The sequence below is a fragment of the Crocodylus siamensis genome, chromosome 2, assembly GCF_052110815.1.
Source record: "Crocodylus siamensis isolate JL-2025a chromosome 2, ASM5211081v1, whole genome shotgun sequence".
Lineage (NCBI taxonomy): Eukaryota > Metazoa > Chordata > Crocodylia > Crocodylidae > Crocodylus > Crocodylus siamensis.
The window spans coordinates 210,306,644-210,318,550 of record NC_143396.1 but is presented as its reverse complement, the minus strand read 5'-3'; positions in this window follow the sequence as shown (position 1 = coordinate 210,318,550).

Sequence of the window (11,907 nt, the reverse complement as noted above, 5' to 3'; positions counted from 1 at the left end):
ATGGAAGTATGCAATGTCCTAGTGTTACATAACATTAAGAAAGCAGGAAGAGAGGTTTTTCTCTCTCATATCCTCCTCTGCAGTATGTTAGAGTCTCAACAGCAACAAGTCAAATCTTTCATCAGCTGGAAGACATTTGCAAAATCTGGAAATCATTTCCCCAGCAAGGCAGGAAATTGTTTATGCCATCCATGAATTACCCCTGGCTTTGGTTACTACAGTCCAAGGTTACAGAGAAATTCTAAAATTCAGCCAGCTGATCAGCTCTTTGTCTTACAATAGGACAAATACTAGAAAAAGCCAGAGGCAAGACTTTCTAAGGGTCATATCTCTAATTGGACCAACTGAATAGTTGTAATAGAGTTAGACAAGCGTTCAAATGCAAGACATTGTTCCTCAGGTCTTACATTTGAAGGGTTATCTAAGTGTATCAGTTATGCAGTTGGTCTAGTAAAAGATATCACCTTAAGAAATTCTTGCCTTTTACATTAATTCCTGGACCATCATGGCTACAACATAATTCTAACACTACCAGAAAAAGCCACTTTTTTAACTGATATAACCAAGGGGTCACAAGTGTAACAATTACCCATTCTACTTGTGACTTCTTTGTTTCTGCAGCTAAGCTCTTTGATAGCTGGAGGAATGGACTTGAGCACAGGACTTTTAAGGAATCCAGCAGATCAAAGAAACTTGTCCTTGTTGAATCTCATCTGATTGACTGCAGATCAGTTTTTCAGTTTATCTGGATTATATCTCTGCACTCTGGAGTATCTGCAATTCTACCCAACTTGGCATCATCCATGAATTTGCTAAGTGTGCGCTTGATCCCATCATCCAAATCATTAATGAAGATGTTGAACAATACTAGACCCAGGACAGAACTCTGGGGAACCCCACTTGATAGGTCACTAGACATTGAGCCATTGAGGACTACTTGCTTTCATTGGAAGATGAGTATATAATTTGACAGTTCTCAGAACTAAAATTCAAAGGTATTAAATATAATCCTCTAAAATTTAAATCCTGCTGTTTAAAATGTAAAATGTAAAGCAACATGCATGCTATATATCTAGAGCTTTTAGACCACCAGTGGTAAACAAACCAGAATTTGAGAAGAGCTGTGTAACAGGGAATCCTAACCCTGTTACTAAGAGACAGGGTGGTCCCTTTAAGTCCAGAACCTTCCAGTCACAGCCAGCTGGTCAAGTAGAGGTTAAGGCTCAAGCTCTGCCAGCTGGTCAGGTGACAGGAAGAGGAAGGCCAGGACTTTACAAATGGCAAGTGGAGAAAGCCAGAGAGACAGCAGGGAGGTGGACTCCCAATGAACATGGTGCCGTGGCCACAGTCTCTTTCGGAAGACTACACCATGCCCTGAGCCATCCTCATGATTATCTAAAGTAAGCAGGCATGTTGCCTCTGTTGTTCCTGTATTATCATTTTTCCATTATATGGCCTTAGAAGCCTACGTTTTGTGTTAAATGCTAAGACCGGTGGTATGGGTGAAGCTATTTGGGGAAAGAGGAGGCCTCATTGTGGGCCTACTGCAATGTGGGGACCCCAGCACCAGAGCAGGTGCAATACTTGGGAATGAGCAGACCCCACTACCACAGACGGTGCAGGAGCCCAGGTGAGGGTTTTTTTGGAGAGCTAGAGCCTGGGAGTCAAACTCTGATTAGTTGGGGGGGCAGGTTGACTGACAGGCCTAGCTAGAGAGAAAAGGCCCACAGTGGCCAAGACCCCAACATAAAGAGGAATTTACAAATATCATCTGCGAGGCTTGGGCTGCGGTGTAGGGGAGGAACGGAGCTGCAGATAGTGCCCCCTGGCATCGGGGCATACAGTGGGCAGCCTCCCACTTAATTAAACAACAATTAATTAACAACAAGGCCTGGCAGACGAGAAGGTGGGTGGTTGGCCCCTAGCAGGTGGGCGGGGCCACCAGTAGATGGACCCCGAGCAGGCCCCCCCTGTTACAAGCTGATATATAAAAGATTTAATTGTTGGGAGGTCATTTCCCACATTCTCTCATGATCATACTCCTTTTCTTAGTTTCAGTTCATCAATCATATTCATATCATTTTCACACCCCATGGAAGCATTATAAATACATTCTCTCCTTCTTCTGCGGTTTTACACTTTAAATGCTTGTGTGCAGCTGTGAGCCTCTTTCATCCACTCAGTCACTGCACTTCCCACTTGCACATGATCCTATCTGGATTGGCCCTTCCAGGCAATGTATATAATTAATAACATTCGTTTCAAGGAAATCGCGTATCTTGTGCAAGCGTTAGCTGAGAACCCAAGATGCACATATGAATTGTAAAATAACAGAAATACCAAATAACAAATTAATGTAGCTTCATCCAGATGTTCACCAGGAAAGATCCTTTAAAGACAAATACATTGATGATACAAAAAATGATATAATTCGCACAAAGGATTATGATAGCATGGAAAGATATGCTGTATAGGGATTTAGAGATTGCCTCATTTCACTGATCATGCAATGGGTATCACTCCAGAACAATAAACCATTAACTGATGATAACTCTTGGGTAAGTCTGGTTGGTTAAGATGCTGAAATAGTCTCTGCCATAAGAAGGTGGTTGAAATCCAGAGAGAGGATATTTTCTTCCTTTCCAAAAATGGAACTGATTATTTGTGGTTTAATTGGATAATACAAAGGGTTTTGAAGAGAATAAATGATGAAGACAGCAGTGAGTATTATGGTACAATCATGATTTTGTTTCTTCCAGTAATCTGATATTAGGATTGAGGCTAATTAAGGGTAGAAGATGACTCTTTCACCAGATCTCTTCAAATATAGGAGCTGTTCTCAGTACAGGTAAGACAAAAGCAGATTATTTTGCCAATCCTCCTTTCACTCCAAAATGCATTGCTTCAGAAAAATGAAACTCACTTTTGAACAGCCACTGCTTGGGGTTTGGGTTTACAGTTTTACACCTAACTGATGAGAGGTTAAAAATTCAAAATTTGGCTTGATTGACCTCTTGCAGAACTAGAACAAAACCAAAATGGCATAAAGTTGCAGGCTGCAAGGACTGGTCTTTGCATTTTTCCTAGTTAGAGGACAACTCTTCTGCATAGAGCTGCTAGTGGTATCAGACACCCCTAAGTGGAATGAGAAGGAAGACTAGCAAGAAGAAGGTGGACTTAATGTTTGAAAAACAGCCTGTACCCATCACCAGAGCTGGCAAGGCTTTGGAGGAGAATTGTACCATCCCTTAACTCCTGCTGGAAGACTGTGCTTTTATGGTCCATAAATCAGATTCAATAGTCCTATGAGTTCATTGACTTCTATGATTCAAGTCACCTTTAAGCCTTTGAGATCCTGGGATCCTGGCCTTTCAATCTAAATTAGACAGCTCTAGGGACCTACTTAAGTTGAAGCGTCTTCCCCAGAATGCCACACTGCCTAAAGTGACTACATTAATGGTGTATCCTCTACCCCAGCATTATCTAAACTTCCCACTTTCATGGCCACTCTCACACTCTTTTCTTCAACTGCTGATTGCTGCTGCTTCCCAGCCACTTGTTTCCCTCACCAATGCCATTGCTGATGCTTCTCCTACCACCAACTGTATCTCCCCTGCAAGTTTTCATGACTCCTCTAGGGGTCATGCCTCACAGTTTGGGAAATGCTACTCTATACCAAGTCTTTCAAAAGGGGTCCTCTGTCTTCTGTCCTTCTTCCTCTGTACTTGTACAAGAATGCTCTCACTGCCAGAAGTGGGGCTTTTAGGGTGAAAAGAGATGTCACTTTTCATTGCCTTTGTGCATCCACAAAAGCTTTTCTGGTGGTACAAAGTGAAAGCAAAATAGATATCCATGCCTTCTGTTGTGCCACAATGTGGTTGTGCCAAAAGATAGTAATAATTTGTGATGCTTCACTGCAGCAGACACATACCATATCTATCAAATATAAGACAACCCTGAAAATAAGATGACCCCCAATAATCAGATTCCATATATGAAGAATTTATACATTTATTGAAATTTTCCAGGTATTGAATCCAAGTATTGGAGAGCTGTCTTGTAGGGCTGTGAGAAGCTTCAGTCCCTGATTCAATTCAACAGAGATTCAGCCCAATTCAGTGGCTGAACCTCTGAATCCAAATTGAGTCAGAGGACACTTTAATCTCTCCAAATTGAATCAGAATCCTCTGAATCGATTCAGAGAGATTTGGAAAGATTCAGAGATTCAGACATAGAGACAGCTTTAAATGTTATTTCTACATACCTCTAAGTAGCAGGGGCTCGTGAATGCCACGATGCTGGGGCACATGGAGCATCCCACAGGAGTGCGGTGGAGTTCCCAGTGTGCTCGGCAGCAGACCCGGAAGAGAACCAGAAGCATTTCCGGTCCACTTCTGGGTCTGCTGGGGAGCATGCAGGGGGCCTCTCCGCACCCTCCCCCCCCAGCTTGGCGACTGGTGCCTCCTGGGTCTGATGGGGGCACCCGGGGTCCCCCCCTGTAGCTGATCACTGAGCCAGGAAGGCCTGGGGGGGCTCCCAGTGCACTCCCTGGGAGACCCAGAACTGGACCAGAAGTATTTCTGGTGCACTTCTGGGTTCACTGCTGAGCACGTGAAGGGCCCCCCCATACTCATGTGGAACATTCCATCTGCCCCAGCATCACAGCAATCATGAGCCATGCCTGCTACCTCGAGGTATGTAGAAAAAAATTTTAAAGCTATGTCTGTATCTGAATCACTGATTCTCCAAATCAGCATCGAATCTTCAGATTCGGCTGAATTGGATCGGGGACAGTGATCCAAATCAACTAACCAAATCACTGTCCCTGATTCAGGCCAAATCCAAATTGAATAGGGCCCGCTTCACACACCCCTGCTGTCTTGAATTCTCCACATACACACCCTTCCCTTCTCCTGCCACCACTGCTCCAGCAAAGAAAGCAGTGGCTGGGGGAGGGTGGTTCAGTTAGCCCCTTTGCCCTCTGCCCTCCCTCCTAATCCCCCTTCCACCAAGCACCTCACAGCCTCTGCCCCTTCCCCCATCCTCCCCAGTCTCTGCCACTTCCCCTCCCCACCTTGCTGTCAGAGGCTGCTCAGGGGGTTCCATCAGAAGCACAGCACATGGAAGTTCAGCCCTTGCCTGGCCATGCAGAAGTGTGCACACTGGTGATTGGCTGGGCAGGCAATATAGTAGTGTCAGCACTGATGATTGGCCAAGAAGAAAAAGGAGTTTTTATGTGTTCTGTGCCTAGAAGATGGGGATGCAGAGGTGCAGCCAGGCAAGCCAGGTGATGTGAGCAGGAACAACCCAGTTAAGTACAAGGGTCTAGCAAACTTGGGAACAAGAGGGCAGCATGAACACCTATAGGAGGTCTCAATTGCCTCTACACAAATGCTAGAAGTATGGGAAATAAGCAGGACAAACTCAGCCTCCTGCTAGCTAGCAAAAACCCAGACTTGGTTGGGCTTACAGAAACCTATGACCTAGTGAGGGATCTGTGCATGCTCAACTACCTAGGTGTTAGTGACCATTGTCTGCTGGAATTTACTGTCTGGACCAGGGTGGTGAAAGGAAACAGTAAGGCAAAAGTCCTTGACTTCAATGACCTAAGGAGATTAGTAAGAGAGACACTGGGGACTCAGAGCCTCAATGAGATGGGAGTCTAGGACGGGTGGTTGTTCCTTAAGGAGACGATCCTCTGAGCTCAGAGGAGTCAGTCCCAACATGAACCAAAGGGGGAAAGAGTGCTAAAAAAAACCCCTTGGCTCAGTAAAGACATCCAGGAGGACCTGAGGGCAAAAAAGATGGCATACAACCATGGAAGCAAGAGGCTATCACCAAGGAGAATTACACCTCTGTTGCTAATGATTGCAGGGAGGCAGTTAGGAAGGCCAAGGCAGAGAGAGAACTAGAGCTGGCAACCAGAATTAAGGATAACAAAAAGTCATTTTTCAAATACATAGGGAGTAAGAAGGCACCAAGTAATGTGGGGCCCTTACAGGACAGACTTGACAATCTGGTGATTGCAGCAAAGAAAAAAGCTGATCTCTTCAATGAGTTCTTTGCCTCCATATTTCTGAGCAGGAAACCAGGACAACTCCCCCACTAGGATTATGAACAGGCTCAGGGGACATAACGCCATTCTTAGGGTCAGGGACAATCTAGTTAGGGAACTTCTGGAGAGGCATGGGAAGTAATGCTCAGGGGCAACCAGCACAGGTTCATTGCGGGCAGATCCTGCCTGACTAAGCTTGTTTCCTTTTACAACCAGGTCACAATGTCTTTGGATGTGGGCGTTGAGGTGGATGTCATCTACCTCGACTTCAAAAAGGGCTTTGACACTGTTTCTTACCCCATGCTAATAAAAAAAAACTAGGCGACTGCAGAATTGATACCTACACAGTCAGATGGGTGGCAAATTGGCTTCATGGTCACACCTAGAGAGTAGTGATGGACAGGTTATTTTTGACCTGAAGGATGTGGGCAGTGGAGTTCCCCAGGGTTTGGTCCTTAGGCCTGTGCTATTCAACATCTTTATCAGAGACTTGGAGGTAGGCGTGGAAAGCACACTGTCCAAATTCACTGATGACACAAAGATGTGGGGAGAAGTGGGCATACTGGAGGGGAGGGACAGAATCCAACTAGACAGGTTACAGGTTGCAAAGAATAGGATGAAATTCAATGCAGACAAATGTAAAGAAGAAACCTGCATCATACCTGGGGAACACCCTTCTCAACAACAGTGAGCTGAAAGGGATCTTGGAGTCATTGTTGAGAAGAGCCACTCAGATTGAGTGATCCTTCCCCTTTATGTGGCACTGGTCAGGCCACAGTTGGAGTACTGCATCTAGTTCTGGGTGCCGCACTTCAAGAGGGAAGTGGCTAACCTTGAGAGGGTCCAGAGGAAAGCCACTCACATGGTCGGGGGAAGCAGGCCAGCCCCTACGAACATAGGCTAAAAGGCCTGAATCTATTCAGTCTCCACGAGAAAGGACTGAAAGGGGATCTGGTGGCCGTCTATAAATTCACCGGGGAGACCAGTGGAAAATAGGTGAGGCTCTGTTCCCCCAGGCACCACCTGGGATAACAAGAAATAATGGCCACAAATTGATTGAGAGTACATTCAGGCTTGATATCAGGAGGCATTACTTTATGGTTAGGGCTGCCAGGCTCTGGAATGGGGTCCCAAAGGAAGTGGTGCTGTTCCCTACCTTGGGGGTCTTCAAGAGGAGGTTGGATAGAAATCTGGCTGGGGTATTATGATCCCAGCACTTGTTCCTGCCCAGGGAAGGTGGTTGGACTTGATGATCTATTCAGGTCCCTTCTGACCCTAGAAACTACGAAACTATGGGAGACACCCTCATCTGGAGCCAGAGCTAATTTTCACCCGACAATAACAGGGAGGAAATGGTGTGCATGGCAGGGGGCAAAAGCTTCAGAGGGGGAGCAGGAAGCAGCTGTGAGTGTGACTCTAGCACCAACCATAGGGGCAGAGTCAGAGCCACAGCAGCTTCCTGCTCCCCGCTCCAATTCATGTAAGATGAGGGGATTCCTCCACCCCATGCTGACTGGGGGGAAAATCCTGATCTTATATTCAAGTAAATATAGTATTTGCTTTATGGCAGGGAAGGGTGGCTTGCCCACACTATGCAACTGTCCTAGGCAGGTTTAATGTGTGGTGCTTGAGGAACCTGATACTGTGTACCTTGGGAATTCCCCAGGCTGGATCAGGACCCTCAAGTCCTGGGAATGGCTGCCTGACTTTCCCTTATTACCAAAACACATCCACAGGATCCCCAGGGTGTGTCTCAGTGTGGCAAAGTGGGGGTCCCAGACCAGCCACAGTACTAATTTCCCACCTGACTTTGGACATGCCACCCAGCTGTCTTTCCTGCCATGCCTTGTTAATTAATTATGTTGTTAATTAAGGCGGGAGGCTGCCCATTCTTGCCCCAATGCCAGGGGGCACTATCTACAGCTCCATTCTTCCCCTACACTGGAGCCAAAGTCTCACAGCTGGCATCCAGATGACAATGCTCCCCACTTACAGCTGAACCAAGCTTAGGCCTCATTGTCAGGCCTCAGCCACTTACATATTCATACCGCCCTCCTCTCACTAGGGCCTCACACATTCCACCCCCTCTCACAGGGTTTCTTTCACTCATCGACAACTTACACCTCTTGGAGTAGGCCCCTTAGGCCATAGGCTTTTAGCTAGTTCATACCTTGGGTGAAAGATGTACCATCTTTGGGGCCTCTCCTGTGACTCTCACCAGGGTAGTGGCCAGCCAGTTACCCGATGGGGTCTAAGCTTGCCCTGGCTCCTTCCAAGGCAACTCTATGTATTCAGACATACTGGACTCCCTGCCCTCTGATTTTCCCCCTTGCTGGGGCTCTACACCATCCCCTCACTGGGACCACCTCTTCACTGGGGCTCCATATCTCACATTGCCCCCTCACTGAGGCCACCCCCTACTTGGGCTCCACATCTTCACCCCCTCACTAAGGCCATGGGGCTTCCCTCCCTGGTGGGTTCCAGGGGTCATAGCCTTGCCTGGCCCCAACTACCTCTCCTCAGGGCCTTGCACCCCACAGGGCTCAGGTGGCCACAGCTGTGCCTGGCCCCAAACTACCTCCGATGATAACTCTTACTCCTTGGGGTTTTGCACCTCACAGTGCTCAGGTGGCCACAGCTGTGCCTGGCCCCAACTACCTCCAATGATAAATTTTGCTCCTCAGGGTTTTGCACCTCACAGGGCTAAAGTGGCCATAGCTCTACCATAGCTCTACCAGGCACAGCTGTGCCTGGCCCCAACTACCTCCAATGATAAATGACCCACCCAAAGGTGAGGGCTGAAGTTAAGGCACACCTACCCACCTTTCACTGGGGTGATAACTGGCCTGGCATTTCCTGGGGGCTCCTGCACCACTGAGGGGCCATACCAGGCCACCCACTCCTGGCAGCATGCAGTTTTAGGTCATGACCAGGAGCCTCCAAGCCATCCCCTATAGCTCCTACCCTTACCTCCAGGATGTTGCATATAGCCTTGCAGCAAGGCGATGTTACTGCCTGGCCTACCAGCAGGGAACTGCTCTGTTTATATAGGTGACCAGAGATCTAAAATGGCTGCCACAATCAAGCACCTGCTGGCTGCTCAGCTCAGCTCTTGAAGTGGCACACTCAGCAATTGGGGGAAAACCCAACTTTCTTTACTTAGGTGCATCCCAGAGACCCCAACGTTGTGTCTCAGTATGCAGTGAAAGCCAGGTAGGTGCTCCTAGGGCTTGAGGACCCAATCCAACATTCCTGGGGAATTCCTGGGGTATGCAGGACCAGCCCCTCAACTTCCAAGAGAACACATTACCCATTGTCCTGGGTACAACTGATCTACTTAATTTAGCAATATCTGTTTCTATCTTTACAGCCCCTTTAGAGTCTTCCTGCCATTTTATATAACCAGGAGTTGGAACACAGGCAGGGATCTTACCTCTAGTCTTTGGTGAAAAAGGAAAAATAAGGCATAGACACTGAATAAGTGTGTGCAAAGAAGCTTGGTGCAGAATTACACTGGGATGTTTGTCATAAAGGAAAAAAACATTTATCTTATAAGTTCATGCAAGCAAAGGGAAGCAGGATACACTTTCCTGTTTTTGAACTTTGCATGTTATAATATTACAGGTAAATTATCCCTATATGCACTGACATAAATGTAGATTGGATTCAACATCCTGTTCTGCCACTGCATCAGTTGGGGCTCTTGAGAAAATTGTGTCTCATCTCTTTGTGCTTCAGTTCTTCCACCTGTATAATGGCACAATGATATTGCCCTTTTTCTGTAAAGTACTTTAACTCTATAAGAGATAAGTGTTATATAGGTGCTAAATAAGACTCATAGTTATTGTTCAGTATTGCTTATCCATTTTCAAATGTCCTTGTGATTTGAATAGGGTCATGTGAGAACAGATTTGTTTGCCTTTACTAAAATACATTCTCTAAATTTGCCCTATTATTGGGAGTGACAGCAATGTCAAAAGACTGCAACAAATGACACAAATAACCAAATAAAGTTAGAGGTTCTGGTGACCTCTCATGCATACAGCATGACCCAGAAGGATTGACAGTTGCCTACTCTTCATGCATAGAATGGACGAGGAACAAGAAGCAACAAAGACACACCTCAGATTCTTCTGCTTGTGGAAACCTGATTCTAGCCCACATTATGTCTCAGAAGGCTGAGGCATTTGAATTGTGATAGTTAACCATTAAAGAAGAGCAAAGTCATTTTCCACTGAATAACCCATAGGCTGAAATTAGCAAATATTTGCAAATAATAGTATGCATTTGCAAAAACTGGAATTTGTTTGTGAAGAATTTGCAAATGGAAAAGGGCCAATTCATAGTAAACATTATTTGTAAGGAATTATTTAAGTACTTTGAATCCCCTCCTACTCGATATCCATGATTTATGATCTAGGTCTTTGGCCTAGACAGCACACATGAAAATACATTGCTTTAACTAATGTGCTCAGAAGGAACTGTGATCTTCCCATTTAGTACAGGATTCATCCCCAGGTTCAGGTGACAGACAATAAATTCTGTTTAATTGCTGCACAGTTGACAAAATGAACTATCCTATGTTGAAATATATATTAAAAAAACAGATTAAAAATTCTGCAGAGTGTGTGTCTGTGTATTTGTGTGTGTGTGTCTGTATGTTTCCTTGATCCTAGCAGGAGTCAGGCTTGCTGCACAAATTTGGTTTGTGAATTATGGATGGTAGAAGACTGTAACAGGGGGCCATCTTAGGGCTGGATCTCAACTTCAGCCCGCCTACCTGTCTAGGGCAGTCTGCCCTGTCTTTCCTGCACCGACTTGGTGTAATAAACTGGATGTTGAAATGTGGGAGGCTGCCCTGATGCCTGGAGTGTAATACCCTGATTCCTGGGGTGTTATACACGGCTCCAACCTTCCCTACACTGTGTCCATGCCTCACAGATGGCATCTTAAATTGGTAGCAGCTCCAGCTCAAGGCCAGCCTAAACTCTGCCCCTTGCTGGGCCTCTAGCATTCTACTCTCACACTCTGCCCTCTTGGAGCACCTCATTCATACTGCCCCTCACTGGGCCACTCCCAACCTGCCACAGATCCATGCAGCCCCTTGTCAGGTCTCCCTTGGGCACTCCTCTATGTGGCCCTTCTAGCTTTCATACTCATATTCTGGCATGTCCACACACAGCCCTTCAGGCCCTGTGGACACTGGCCTTATGCCTCACGCTGGGCTGAACTCAGCCACTAGCCCCTCTCTGAACAACTTGCTCATGTTGTCACTCTTACGATGGTTGGCCCATGTGTAGCCCTTCAGGTCACCTGAGCAACCCTGTTCTACATGCCCTCTTGTGCAGCCCTTCAGCCCTGCCTGGCAGACCCTACTCAAGACCCTGTGGCGAGATGGGAGCCCAGGAAGGGTGACTGTGCCTTAAGGAAGCATAGCTCCCAACTCGCTTGCCTATGAAAAGACAACAGCATTTCAAGCCATAGTGATCCTACAGCTCAGTATTGCTCAGTATGCATGTGTACTGCCCCCACAAAGGATCCATGTGCTAATTAGCCCCCACTCATGATTGAAATTTGGTTTTCTTCTAATGAGTCCCGGATCCTCCAAAAATTTATATGAAAATTTGGTGCAGGACAACATGGTCTGGCCCCATCTCACTGAGGCCAGGGTCACACTGCTCACATGTGACAGTCTGAGAGAGGGGTTGATGAGGATTCTGGGTAAGCTGTTTGGGTTCCTTTTTGGTGATGTTTAGCAGATATTTAAGACTGGTTAAAAAACAGAAATCATTGAAAATGGGAAAGAAATATGCAGCTCAGCTGTGAGAATGAAAAGGAAGTTGAAATATAGT